The sequence below is a fragment of the Dermacentor variabilis genome, chromosome 3, assembly GCF_050947875.1.
Source record: "Dermacentor variabilis isolate Ectoservices chromosome 3, ASM5094787v1, whole genome shotgun sequence".
Lineage (NCBI taxonomy): Eukaryota > Metazoa > Arthropoda > Arachnida > Ixodida > Ixodidae > Dermacentor > Dermacentor variabilis.
Window position 1 is genome coordinate 134,844,015 of NC_134570.1, and position 15,696 is coordinate 134,859,710.

Here is a 15,696-nt window from a genome sequence, read left to right on the forward strand (position 1 = left end):
CGTGATGCTCTATTTTGTAGCCTTCATTTGACTCAAGCTTTCCTTTATGGACCTCATAGTGTAACTACGGTGGCTCGTCATTCGGCGTGTTCGTCACAGCATATGCGTGATGCACATATAGCTATATCAGACGCACACATACTCACGCATATATATATGCGGAGTTCACAATGCAGCGCAGACAATGAGAAAGGAACAAGCAGGCATTCGCAAGGACGGCCTCTGGTCTCTTAATATATATATATATATATATACATATATATATATATATATATATATATATATATATATATATATATATATATATATATATATATATATATATATATATATACATATACACACACGTATTAAGAGCCTTGTCAACTCCGCCCTTTACACCCCGCCAAGTTGCAAGTTGTCGACGTGTCTTGGATCCTGGCGCGCAAGGACTTGGAATGGCAGGTGCCGAAAACGGCATTTGTGAGGGAGTGCCAGGGGGGGGGAATGAAAATTTAGGACAACGCAGCTGTCTGCAATACGCAATGACATATGTACAACTAGCCACAGTGCTTGCTGCACGGCAGAACAGCAGGTGCAGACAGATGACATAGTCGAGTTCTCCGCGGAAGTGAAGTTGGCGTCAACGAGCCACTGAGCAAGCCGGCAGCTTAAATCTTTAGCGGGTGACACTGACAGTAACGCCCTGGTCGCAGGCCTCGCAGACGGTTATTGCTTCGCAGTGGGGAAACCACTGAACTCGATCATGGGGATTAAAGATCTGGTGGCCGCACTAATGCTACGTCCAAACCGCAAAACCATTTGCGCAGCTGTATAGTTTGTATTCGCGGCGTTGATAACGAAGCAAAACGGCTTGCCGGTACGCTAGAGTCGTCGTAGCTCGACGAAATGTCGCGTAATTGCATGCCTTTCATGCCACAAGAGGGAATAAACCGCGTATGGGTGCGTTTTGAATAACGCAAAAGGCCCCAAATTATTCCGCAGTCAACTATTACAGCGTGCGCCATATTCAAATTGGTGTTTTTAAATAAAACAAAGGAATTTAAGTTTATTCGATACAGAGCGAAGCCACATGGCTGGAAAGAAATTGCAGCACTATCGAAGGATGAGGAAGAGGAATAAGCTTTGTTTGTAGAAATGAGCTCACGACAGAATCGTCCGAGGTGGGCGGCGTCCCTACTCCAGGAGGCCGTGCGCATGAGCGGATAGCTCGGCCCTGCTCACCAGACGATGCTGGTCTTCAAAGGCTGGGGCTTGTCAGCTGGGCATTCCACTGCTCGACGGTTTGTCAGGTGATGTGCGGTGTGAATGGGTTGTGCCCGCACTCTCATACCACGTGGTAGAGGGTATTTGGCGCAGACCAGAAGGCGCACTTGTAAGCGTAGCTCGTAGGTTGCAAGGCGTGCAGCAGGCTGCCGTGGGGAAATGTGCCCGTCTCTATTTTGCGGAACATCGCCGCGTCTTCTCTTGTTAGCTTGGGATGCGGGGGTGGGTAGTTCCCCTTACCCAGTCTGTAGTGGCTCGGCATGTCGGTGTATCTCTTCGGGACACCATCGGGTGGGTAAACCAAGACTCGTGAACCCGCTCCGGAGAATGCGAAACCGGGCGGCGGCGTGGGCCACTAGATTATCTGCCACGGACCCGTGTCCCGGGATCCAGATATTGAGAGAATTGAAAAAAAAAATTCTGAAAACGTATTTCAATCTATCGATACTATCTACACAAATTGTGAAATTGACATGGCGCAAAGAAAAGCGCTTGAGAAGTACTTATTTATTTGAAGGCAGCGGTATGGCGGAATATAGTTCGTAAAAACGCTATTCTTTCTAAAACACACAATTTTTATGCGCCAATTTGTAATACACCTTATTTGGCATCCTACAACATTTCCCACATGCGCAAGACAAGTTTGCTTCCCTTCGCAAATTTTCTACGTTTCTGTGTTTCCTAGACAATTACACTTCGAAGATGGCGACCACCAACGTGTACATTTTTGTGACGTCTGCCTATCTATAAGTAAGCCTACGTACAAAAAGAGTGGATGCTTTGCTGCGAACCGTTATCTGCTGGAGAGCACAGGCGAAAGAACGCCCACAAGTAAGGTTTTCTTGCAAGCGTCTGGCGCTAAGTTCTTGCGATTACACTGCGCAGACTGCAAGAGCACTGCATGAGCGAAACCATTCACACTGCCAAGGCGGTGTACTAGCTATGCATAGAATCAAAGCGGAAAAAAAGGAGACGCCGTAAAAGCCACAGCCTCGTTTACAAGACCGATTCCCAGCGTGTTGTTTCGGGAGCAGCCAGGGTTGCCAGATGGTCCAAACAAAGAAGAGCCAAATGATCTCAGAATGTAGCCCAAGAATAGCCAGGCCAAATTTTCCGAGAGCGAAAAGAAGTCACAAACATAGCCAAAACGTTTCAGATGGTGTGGATGTTGTCGAACTGTAACCACACATTTTTCGGGCTCTAAAATTACTTCCGCCGCATGCAACGAGCACAACAATGGCCTCAAGATCTGCGTAAAGAATTACAGTGAGAGCTGCCATTCAGACGTGGATTTAGACACCACTTTGACGCCACATTTACATATCGCTAACAACGAACCAAATCCGATTTCCTTAAGACGTTATTGATATTTGCTTACTTTAGTTCACGCCTCACTTTAGCCGAGGAATTTTTCTATAAAAGTCGGGCCAAATATAGCCCCATTCCAACCTCGAGGACCATATTCGGCTGGTCACCATCGAGTGCCCAAAAGGCGGCCCCAACTCAAGGCATCGAAATAGGGATGCCTTTCTTATAGGCTTGATTAAAAAATAAGCATGTTATTTCTCTTCCGCCCTCTCTTTCTTTTTCAATTTACTCGAAAGCAGCTTGACGATGACTTAGTTGTCAAATGCTGCTCATTGGAGGCACACTAGACTCTGGAGAAAACTTGAAACCTTCTCGCATTTTCCTCGTGCGAAGAAGCGGCAGAACGACATGCTGGCCCACAACAGATTAGGTGAATTAAAGTTGATGGTTTCAATTGCAACCTGCATAACGGCGCTGGCAATAATCCAGGCGGTATTATCGAAAAGAGTTGAACTGCGCAATATTTAAACATGGATTCGCAGGCAACATTCTCGCGATCTGAAAACGTGTGCGTAAGTTTCTGTGAATGCGTGTGTTGCCAAATTTCTGAGAGGGACAGCGTGCTTTACTTAGAGTGCGATTTAAACAAAAATAAAGAAATGAAATTCCCTTAGGGAACACACAAAATCAATTTAATGGTTCGCGCACCGCTGTCGTGAAGTTAAGTACAGCGTAAACCCCCTTTGTCTAACAAATTCCAGCACTATACACCAGAATAGGAAGTCGGTAGAACACTATGTATACTTTTTCAAACTGGCAATACCCCTTTGCCTAATCAGCACTGCGATGTGGGCAAAAACAATAATATATGAACGTAACAGTAATATAGAACGTAGTTTTTTTTTATCACAGCTCGACAATACGCGTGAGCAAAGTAAAACGTAATGCATGGTAAGACGAACAAAGGGGAATTACAGTGGTCATAAAGTACGTGCACATAATAAGTAAGCCATATTGCAGCCATATTGCAACATAGTTTCAAGCGAAAAAAAAATTTTCTAGAATATGGTCGAGTGGGCTGAACGACGCTCTCTCGCGGAGGCGCCGCTTGTGGAAAAATTTTTGGAGGGCGCTGCGAAGGAACTGGATTGGGGCCGAGACGCGCTTCGCGGCATATTCAACGTAATTTATCAGCGGGTGCTGAGACCGATAGCGCGCGTACGCTCTTATAATAGTGTTTTAGTTCCACTGCAAATCTATATTGACACCTTTTTGCTACGTATATATATATTTTAAGCGTGGGTTATACAACCTCACGTCTTCAATTTTGCTGTCGTCAAGTGCGTCTCCGGATAGCGAACGCGCGTTCTTTAAGCGGAAGCTGGCGGACGCCCAGATTTTCTCGCAAGAAGTCTGTGCAGAAAATTTTTTAAAAGTTTTACTTGCTTTGGTGCGCCCGCGACTCTTGTCATCCGGTACCAATGGTAGCCTTAGCCAGGTGAACTGCTATTTTTACTATTGTTCTCTAAAAGTAACACGTTACTTTTGCCACAGAAGCCGCGTACCTGCTATGTGAAGCTACGCACGAAAATGTTATGGATATCGTGTGGTTTTACGCGCGCTTCTCGTTGGTACAGTATTGACCAGGGACAATGATCAAAGATAAGAATATTATGCTGAAATAAACCAGGTTTATTAATTGCGTGGCGTGAAGAGATGGAGATGTCCAACGCATCTAAAGCATTCTAGGTAAATCTAAGGGTACATATACATATATATCCATGGCATATGTGCAAGAGAACAATTCTCAAATATTCTAAATGAACTGATTGAAAAATTGAGAACTCCTGAACAGAATAAGCGTGTTTCTTTTAAAAGCTGCACCATCCCTACGTGAACCAGTCAACTTTCCGAGAAAAGGAATCACGGCAGTTATTGCACGTTAATATGAGCAACAGTGTTAGGGACAAGATATTGCGTATGTACTCAGACTGAATCGGGGAGACCGGGAAGTCTTTACCAAAGTAACATCTGTGGCTTGTCCTGCGGTCTCCTTCAACGTGCCAGCAGGCGAAATGATGTAGAAACATAGAGTCTAGTCGAACGGTATTTGCCATTCAGATCGTATTCTACTTCATAATTCAATATTAAAAATTATTGAATAGCCATCTGCATTCTAATGTAACGAATAACAGCAGTTTTGAAATCTCGTAGGTGAGGGGCCGATGCTAATGACGATTTTTATTCCGAATAATTGTGCTGCTGCAGAATCGTGGCTGTTGCGCAATGGCGCACCAGTTCCTCAGAGAATTACCGCACGGGTGCGAATCGGTTCTGGTGAACAAGTTCCTAGCTGTCATTAAAAATAAACGCGCCTTTTTGGGACAGCCTTTAAATCTGCAAACTTGATACAGGCTAGGAAATATTTTTTTTGACAGTCTCACCATCTCTGCAAGATTGCAACCCGCTAAATTGGTTGCCGTATGTGGTACCACACTTCTTTAATGGACAGAGCAGATCTACAAATATCTCTAGGTGTATGTGAGGGATGCCGTTCCCTTAAATACTTCATTATTGTCCTTATGGTAGTGCACCAGATAACTGAAAGCAGCCGTTTATAAGACAGAAGCTGTTCAGTTGAGCGGACGTGCAATATACAATAAGCGTAACATGTTTTTTTCAGAAACCATACTCGAGAATAACTTCTTTCCTTTGCATCCCTAGAAAAAAGCCAAAGGACGCAGCTACCCTTCCTGACTTCGAATCACCATCCACCATCGAAGAGCTCACGGCAGCAATCGGCGACGTAAACAAGCGATCATCACCTGGCCATGACGGCGTGAGTTATGAAGCGCTCGCAAATCTATGCCACACATCTCGCCTACGCCTTCTGGAGTACTACAACGCCTCATGTATAACTGGGGAGGTTCCTGCGGAATGGAAGCTTGCGAAAGTCATTCCTATATTGAAACCAGCGAAGCAGCCAACAAATTACGCCTCCTTCAGACCCATATCTTTGCTTAGCTGCATAGGGAAGCTATTCGAAAAAATGATCTACAAACGACTCAATTGGTTCCTGGAAACTGCAAAAGTTTACCCGGAGGAAATGAATGGTTTCCGGCACAATAGATCTGCAATTGATAATGTCATTGCCTTGGTCTCATCAATTGAAGAGGAATTGGTCTCTGGAAACATACCTACTGCATTATTTTTAGACATTAAGGCAGGATATGATTCGGTCTATCATAAAGCAATACTTGACGCTTTGGAAACCCTTGGTCTTGGAGGACGGCTCTACGCATGGATTGAAGACTATCTTCAAGGACGCCAACTTTTCATGAGTACCCCGGATGGCCCCACGGCGCTTTATGCCGTCGAGAAGGGAGTGCCACAAGGAGCTGTGTTAAGCCCGGTATTATTTAATTTAGTCCTCATCCATCTGAAAAGAAACCTGCCCCCTGGCGTCAAAATCACACTCTATGCGGACGACATCTGCATTTGGAGTGCGGCGCGTTCCCGCAGTACCACCCAACAACGTCTCCAGAGAGCGCTAGCAAATATATCGGCCTACCTAAATCCAAGGGGTCTGAAATTGTCCCCGACAAAAGCGTTGCCATGGCTTTCACGCGGAGGTGTATGGAAAAATATCCACTAGTGTTGGGTGGTCGTGCCCTTCCATACGTCAAGACGCAAAGGTTTCTTGGAGTGACGATCGATAGGAACCTCACATGGTCGCCCCAAGTGAAAAAACTGAGTGAGAAGATTTCCTCGGCGTCGCACGTATTCCAATTTTTAGCCGGATCACAGTGGGGCAGCAACTGTCGATCAATGGTGCTCCTCCATAAGGCCTACGTCGACGGAACACTACGATATTACCTCCCGATCCTGCACAAAATATCTCCCACAAGCAAGAGAAAACTCGAGGCAGCACGAAACAACTGCCTTCGCGTATGTCTTGGCCTTCCGAAGGGTTCGTCCCGCTCAGGGGCTATAGCAGAAGCTGGATGCCTGCCTCTGGAAGTGCTATGTTCGCAGGAGACACTTCGGATACACCTCCGCCACGTCATTCATACGAAGACTCACTTTTTAAAGGATATTTCCAGAACCCGTGCTACATCTGGCTTTGGGCAGGCCGTCGGAAGCATATCTATTTCGATTCCTGCTCAGGCGTCACAAATTATGCCGCGAAACATTTCACCATGGACACTGTCCCCACTGGAAATCGTGCCATATATACCTGGAATCAGTGCGAAAAAGAAAATGCCTCAAGCAGCGACTTATCAGATAGCTTTAGAATATATGCACAAAGAATGCGCAGCCGCAACGCACATTTTCACAGATGGCTCTACAACTCCACATCGTTCATCATGCGGACTTTTTGTTCCCTCTACAGGGCAACGATTCTCGTTTCGTCTTGAGCGAGCGACATCATCTACTTCAGCGGAGCTATATGGCATTAAGGAGGCCCTTGTGCATGTACTTCGACAGCAGCCGCCAAAGACATGTGTGATTTTCACAGACTCAAAATCAGCCCTACAAAGTATGTGGAACAGGCACAAGCGTTGCAATAATCAACCAGCAGCATTTGACATTGCTTATCTTCACCACAGGGCTAAGATTGCTGGGCATTGCATAAAATTCCAGTGGATACCTGGCCATGCCGGCATTTCGGGAAATGAAAGAGCGGACGAAGCTGCCAGAAATGGAGTCCAATACCGCAAGTTCAAAAGAACATATTTTACAAAAGCCGACGCTTCAAACATGGCAAAAAAATACGCCTATGAAGAAAAAGACCGCATCATGAATCTGCCGCTTCACCAAGATAGCTTCCTACGTTACATTGACCCAGGACTGAGACCGAAAAATCCACGACCACTTCCTCGACACTTAGAGACATTGTACCATCGTCTTCGACTGAACGTGGCATACACGAAGAATTATCTGTACCGCATAGGACTTACCACTAACCCATACTGTGATAACTGTCGCAACTTAGAGACAATTGAGCACATATTACTAGAATGCCCCGCGTACCGCGACGAGAGACAATTTTTTGAGCACCAAATGGACATGATTTGCCACGAATCCTTAACGTTACCGAGCATCTTAGGTCCAATGCCCGGCCCTTCAAAACAGCGACGGATTTTGGATTTATTGTTCAAATACCTGACAGAAATAGGTCAAACAGGAAAGCTTTAAAAATTGCATCCTTCCTTTACAAAGGCCTAAATTTACCCGCCATGTCACCTGTAAATATTAGTATTAGGTCCACTCGGACATTTCATATTTATTTTTATCCTCTTTTTCTCCCACTCTCTTCTGGAATCTTTTAATCCCATTCCCCATCCCTATACAGAATAGCATGCCAGCGGTTATATACGCACCGGCTAAATTCTCTGTTTTTCTAATAAAGAGCCCTCTCTCTCTCTCTCTCTCTCTCTCCTGCTTTTTTTCTTGCTTTTTTTTTAATAAACAAATTCTAGTGTTTTACGTCTGGCGATAAGCTTATGAGGCACCCTGTTCAGTTCTCAGAATGTTTGAAAAATAACGTGCAACCTAAATAGAAGTACACGAGTGTTTTAAATTTCGTTGCGTTATAATTTCGAATATGGCGAACTTTGTTTATCAACTTTCAATGCTGTCTAATCTCGTGAGTCGATCACCTTCAGGCTCTCCCGTTTATTCCGTCCTTTGTTACTTGGGAGAGCGTACTTATCTCACACTTCAGCTGATGCTTCTGCAACCAACCTAGTTACGTTTTCATTCATTACCTCCATCCTATCTCATCTTCCTGATATAACAATTCATATTTTTTGCCAGCACTAGGTAGAAGTCGTCTGATTTCACCCTTACTGAGTCCAGATTGGCTTGTTTACTTCTTGATGAATTTTATTTTTACTCCCAAATTTAGAACAATCCTAGACCTCACTAACCTGAAGTCACTGCCCTCTATCTTGCCTAACACTTCTACATCCTGCAATATGCTTGGGTCGACAGATAGTGTCGAATCTATTTCATTTCTTGTTTCTGCATTGAGGCTTTATGCAGGTCCGCTTCTACTTACCGTCCTCGCTGAAGAAGCTATTCTTTATGCGATGTCTATTTATTTCACTTGCATTTGCCATCAGCTCGCCTCTACTTTTTTTTAGAATGTCATAGTTGCCAATTGCTTGTTCGTCCGCCTGCTTTCCCCCAACTTTTGCACTCAAGTCGCCAAGGCCTACGGTATATTGAGTTTGCACCTTAGTCATTGCTAATTCTAAATTTTACAATACTGGTCTATTTATTCATTCCTATTACTGAAGGTTAGAGGACGTACACTTGTACTGTCTTTGATCTATATTTTCAAATTACTCTTATTACTATGACGGCTATTCTCTCATTAATGCTGTACAATTCATCATTGCGGCCTGCTATGACTTTATGGATTAGGAATCCTAACCCGTTTTCCATCTTACCAGGAAAACTTCTGTAGGAGAGGACACAGCCGTTAATTTGCAGTGTATAGACCTCTCCAATTCATCTAACCTCTCGAAGGCCAATAATATCATAGGCAATGCTTGTAATTCTTAGAAGAGCTCTGTTAAAGTAGCCTCACTCGAGAGTGTACAGAGGTGGGACTACCCGTAGTCATTTGTAGTAAAACTGCGGTTTCAAGCAGTTTGGAGCAGACAGAGTTGTATTTTTGGAGGTCCTTCGAGCAGGTGAAATTTCATTTTGGCGCATTCAGTAGCAGATGAAATTCCTTTTTGGAGTAGTTTGGAGCAGGCCAATGTGAATTTCGGTGGAATACAGCAGTAGGGCCCCGCACTGTGAAACCACAACGGATCACCGACTAAACCAACACGAGTGCTGTGCTGCAACTGCTTTAAGCAACGGCGTAGGCTGAATATTGAAGCAGATTATCTTGATAATGAAATCATCTAGCATGCAAGTTTTGGTAATAGTGCCAGTAAAAGTTTCCGTTAGGAATCACAAAAAAAGAGACAGAAAGGCGCGTTTTGAAATAGTGAGTCCAATGTTTTGAAAAGTAGCACAAGACATTTGTTTTTATAATTGTATTTTTTCTGGAATGTCTCGATAGTGCGGATAAGATGCCTGGAAATTCGCTTCACCAATAGACCGTACGGAGAAGCGAAACTTATATAAACTACTGTGATTTAGTGAAAGCCATTTCCACATAATGAAAATGCTCTCCTGTTGCCGCAAGCCAATCACAACGCGGGGCGGTGGAAGCGCACTTTAGAGCGAGAGCTTACTAGAAGGTGGAAGAGCGAGTCGAGCGGCAGCGCGGCGCGTGCTTTCTTGTAAAGCCGCAAAACATGTGTGGCACTACGATCGACTTATATGTGCACGCACCAACGCTCGCTCATGATGATAGGGAAAAATGATCTCAAACTATGCGGTTCAATCGACGCCAGCATACGTCACAGGAGACACAGAGAGCCGCAATCGACGCTGGGCTGGTACAACGTAAAACTATTCCCAGTTGCCTTTTTCGAAATATGCCATTAGCCCTTCGCAATAGGTCAAAATGGCTCAGGCCTCGCCCATACGGGCACGCAGATTTGAAGAGTTTAGTTATACCGGCCCTGGAGGCAGACCTGATAATGAGTATAATGATTTATTGGCATCCCCTTTGAAACAGGGCGGTGTAGAAATAGTCACCTAGCCTGCTGGAGTTGCTCAGTTATGCTATACTTGCCTTAAGTTTTCACGTTTTGTATACATCTTTGTGAGCTTTTCTTCTCTTCCTCCAAGCTTCTCTATCTGCTTTCTACTGCTACAGGCATGTAACGGATCCGGTTGTATCAGTCTCTTCTCTGCTTTTTTCCACCAGTGCTCTAAACGTCTCTTCCTTATCTTGACTGATGACCGGCTGAGGCTTCCGCCCACTTCAAATCCCAACACTTATCAATTTAGTTATTGATATCTAGGGCGCGATCGCAGATCGTTGTTCGGAACGCGCGTTCAGTTTTGTCTCAGATGATTGGCTTAGACTGCGCCGACATAGTAAGCCGCGGGACGTGGGTACGTTTTTGGTGACACAAAATGAGCAAGTGCTCCTCTCAATTATTTTCCAACCAAACACGTCATCGGCTAGGAACCGAACGCGACGAGGGGTGTTCCGTTCGAGCGATCACGCGCTCACTACGAGACCGGCTTCTCTTGACACGTCCGTTGGGTTGGATTGGACCCAAACGGCGGCTGTTGCAACGGAATGGCACGTTCGGATCGAATGCATAGTCTAATGTGATGAAATGGTGGTTGCTATGGGAGTTGGTGTTCTTTGTTTGGCGTTCCTCGAGGAGGAGGCCGAGCGATTGGAGGTGTGAAATGCATTTCAAGAGATGGTAGAAAGCGAATTCCGACGTCGCTTTCCTTCCTCGACAAGAATAGTGCGTTGAACAGCTCCCTGCGACGCGCCGAGACCCGGAACCAGTTGAACATTGCAGGGCAACATGTTTTGTTGTCTCTTGAAAAGCGCGCTACTGTTACCATCAGTTTATTTTTCACTGTGCGTGACATTACCTTGCTACCATGCAGAGAAAGTAATAGTAATAAATTATAGTCCTATGCATTACTATTTCAGAACGTCTTTAAGGTTGGGAAAAAAACGAGAAGATATTTTTTCAGATAAAAATTTTATTCATTACAATGTGAGAAGCGATTCGTCTTGGAATGCCCACAAGCAGACGATAAACGAGGCACGAAAGCTTCGTGGTTCCCGGGTGTTCACCGCTCGTCGGCTTGCTGTTCTCTCCCTCCCGTTCTCACAAATTTCGCGGACTGCGCAAATTGTGACGTTGCAGCGAGTGAGCGCGTTCTTTCCCGAACAACGATCTCTGATTCCCCCCGTAGTTCACTCGCAGTGCCCTATGCCTACTTCTCGTTCTTTTGCGTCTCAGCTGCCGAGCGCCGCGCTACACCACCCACTCAACCGCATTCTAAAATCATAGTAGCACACTGCGCACTAGAAGCACACTGCGGTGTCAAGTTATAAACAGGGATGACGATCTTTGACTGCAATCAACTATTGGCAGATTGCAATAAACTGCAATCTGCCAATACCTGGAACCGAAGTCTATCGAAGAAAAGTGCTTGGAACTACGGAGACAGTCAAGGGCGTCATCTATCCGAGGTAAGGGGTACACCTCTTTTTTGTTGCTTGGTTAAGATTCCGGTAGTCGATACAGAAACGCCAGCTGTTTCTCCTTATTTCTAACGAGCACGACAGATGTCCAAGGGCTTCTAGAAGGTTCGATGATATCACGGGCAAGCGTTTTGGCAACACCATCTTGTATAACTTGGCGCTCAGCGGAGGTGACACGATAGGGACGCCGGTGTATGGGTTTGGCATCGCCGGTATAAATCCGATGCATGACAACTGTTGTTTGGCGCAATGGTCGGTCATTAAGATAAAAAAATGTCCTGGTACAACATGAGCAGGCCCCGAAGCGCGTGTACGTGTTCGGTCGGGAGGTCAGTGCCCATCATCTTCGTTATGTTATCTAACATCGTGGGGTTCTAACCAATATCAGCAGGAGGCGGTGCAGCAGGCTCACTTAAGATGCAAACATGATATTCGGAGGCTGGAGCTAGGGAAGCAAAACAGACACCCTGCGGTATCACTGTAGGGCATGGTCCAAAATTCACAATAGACAGAAATGAGGCATTGTCCTTTATACTGATGACCGAGTGCGGAAACATGACATTCTGCGAGCAGAGGACCGTAGCTTTGGGCGACACGATGTAATCGCCGTCGTCCACAGGAGGATCACAAGAAATGTTGATGTACGTCACAGCTAGATGTAGTATACGAGTGTAATCGGCGGAACACAGCAGACTCGGTGCAGGCTCAGAACTATCAATGGCATGAGATAAGGCAAGCTGGATAACGTCTGCAGAGCAGTCAATAAAAGCCGAGTGTGCCGAGAGAAAGTCAAGTCCTAAGATGATGGCATTTGGGCACTGATCCAAGACGTAAAACAAAGCTGAAGTGGGGCGTCCAGCAACAGTGACACGAGTGGTACACGACCCGGCAACAGCCTGAGTTGCACCATCGTCTACGCGGACTACAGCGATCAGAGCAGGGGTAATACGTTTTTTCAGGTGAATAAAGAGGTTTGATGAATGATATGTGGGCGCCGATGTCATTGAGGACGATGACAAGTATACCGTCCACGTCTACGTTGATGAGGTTGTGATGTCCAGGTAGTGTGAGCAGATTAATTTCGGGTCGGGTCGTCGTGGCAGGCTCACCTCTCGGAGCTGCGCCCGTCAGTTTTCCGATGAGCGACGGGAGTATGAGAGAGAAGGAGAGCGATGACGCAGAGGTGCGCATGGCAGATGTCGGGATGGCGAAGGGGAGCTGTTTGATCGTGCTGGCGATGATGGCCAAGCGTGGGTGTCGTCATTGTGTAGCGGCACTCGGGAACTACCACCTGGACGTCGGATGTTTCGATAGCTCAGCCAAGGCTGCCAGTTGCAAGCACTGATACAATGGCGGGAAATGTGTCCAACGCGTCCACAACCGAAGCAGATGGGCCTGTCATCGGAAGTGCGCTATTCTGCTGAATTCTGACAACGAGGACCAACGGTTGGACGTCTGTATGACTCAGGTGCGGCGGGAGGGCGGTAGTCAGGTCCGTTGACTAGGCAAAGCGTCTGTAATCCTGCGTTTGTTAGTTCTTGACGCACAACGGTTTGGATAAGGGAAATGGTTGCATGGGAGTCATCGGGGTTACTCGCCTGAAGGGGAACTCGGTAGGCAGCTTGAATCTCGTGGCGGATGATGCGCACAATATTGTCGGATGTAGCAGGAACGGGTGGAACGGGTGGGAGACTGAGCTCCTCGCAGTTAGACGTCGCAGTCATGATCGGAAGACGTGTGAAGTTCGGAGTAACGAGGCGACCTTTTGCATCTTCATAGCGTTGGTATTCATTGATGATGTCTTGCACTGTGGCTGAGTTCTTAAGAACCAGAAGTCTAAACGCATCATACGCGCTAACTTAGAGGATATGCGCAACCACTTCTATTTCCGGCATCATGTCATCGACTTTGCGACAAAGCGCGAGAACGTCCTGGATGTACGTCACATAGGACTCGGTGCAAGTCTGAGCTTGGCTTGCAAATTCTTTCTGCGCAGCACGGCGGCGTCCGATGGGCTTGCAGAACAGATCGATGAGCTTTTGCTTACATGCCTTCCAGCTCGTAAGTTCCTGTTCATGGTTGAGAAACCGCAATTGTGCCGTGCCTGCCAGGTAAAATATGCTATTCGCAAGCATCAGAGTCGGGTCCCAGTTGTTGCTAGTGCTCACCCGTTTGTACAGTTGAAGCCACTCTTCGACGCTGGTGTTGTCAGAGGCGGAAAGGGTCACGTGGTTGTGTGAGGATGACGGGCGGGTGGCGGCGGAGGGTTGAGGCACGGTTGGCGACCTGCTCGAAGCAATGCCGTCCCCGCCGTGCGCTGGTATTGTAGATGTCGCCAAGGAGTGTCAGCTGCGTAGATCCGTGTTGAAACTTGAAAAACCGGCACCGTCCACCAAAATTTTAAGGGGAGAAAAGATGCTTGACAATATATTTACAAGATGCATACAACGGGCAGAAGAGAGGCACACAAGATGGCGTCCGTGCGCACGGCTATCGGCGATCATCGTCTTCGTCAGTCCTCTCATCATCATGCGCTTTTTGCAGCGCCTCGCAGCAATATATATATGAACGAGAAGAAAGCGGGTCAACGATGCGCCCGGTTTTTTATTAATCACATCATAAGCCAGAAAGCAAAGACACGAAGGACAGCGCAGGGAAATTACTTGTACTTACAAATTGAACTAAAGAAATGATAGGCTAATTCCAATGAAAGGGGATCAAAGAACAATTTGCCGCAGGTGGTGAACGATTCCTCGTATTCGTATAACGCATGCGATGGTCTTACCAACTGAGCTACTGCGGCGCCATTTTACCATCCACTTTCTTGGGTACTTATGTTTTTACTACTAGAACTAACCTTGTGAGTGTTTGCTAGCGTCACCACTTGTAATCCTTGGCGGCGGATGTGGAACATCCTTTCTGCCGCAGGCGTCACGAGTACGTGATCTTCTTGGGTGAAGGCAACTGGTGAATAAACCCACACAGGCTACCTGAAGACATCAATGTTGCCGCATTCGAGACTCTTGTTATGTAATTAATGATAGGAAAGAGGGACAAGCGAGGGGCCGCATTTTTTTATTAATGACACCGTAAGAAGCGTATTTTACGTGTTCGGCTTTCCACACTTCATACACATGGCCTTATTCAACTTTCACGCTCCTAATGGTACCTCACTAAGCGATTTCTAGATCTAAGTCTAGCCAAATGTTGCTAGAATGTGAAAGTAAGCCAGTATAACTTAGAATATCCAGAATGAGTTAGGACAAATTCACTAGGTAATTACTGAAATGAGAAAAAATACTGCATTATATGGCTTCCTGACTGGTAAGCCAACTCAGGAGTATGAAAATGGCCAATCTGTATTGAATTATCGATATAGTAAGGCTCCTGTAAGGTGAGCCTGTGATCATACGATAATTTGACGGTACTGGCTCTCCTGGGCGTTGCGCCACCTCCTTCACGCGGCGCAGCAGTCGTGCTACTGGTGCGCACTGTGGGGTTCCATTGAATAATTATTGGAGCGAGCTCTGGCGCTAGTGTCTACGGGAGCTTCAAGCGGGGCAATTCAGAGAGCATGCAAATGACGTTTAGTATACACGAGTTTGCATACACTTTGTCCTTCTGGCTTCTAATGGCTTCGCGATTTGGGAAACTCATCATTTTCAACAAATACTATAATGTTAATAAACAAACAATACAATTTCCCGATGGCGCGATTCGAACCCAGGAACTCTAGCCCCAAAGCTTGATATTGACGCATTGCGCAACGGACGAACGCATCCAGAAGCAGCACCGAACGCCTTTAAGAATTTATCGCAGGCACGCCCGCGCGTTGAGACTCTTGGCACGCTTCGATTTGGCCGCCACCTTGGCGGACCGAATTGCTGCAATTAGTAGCCATGGCGCGTGCAAGCAGAGTCTTCTGCGTTTAGTGAACTGTAGATTGCTTTGAGATTTAGAACTATAAA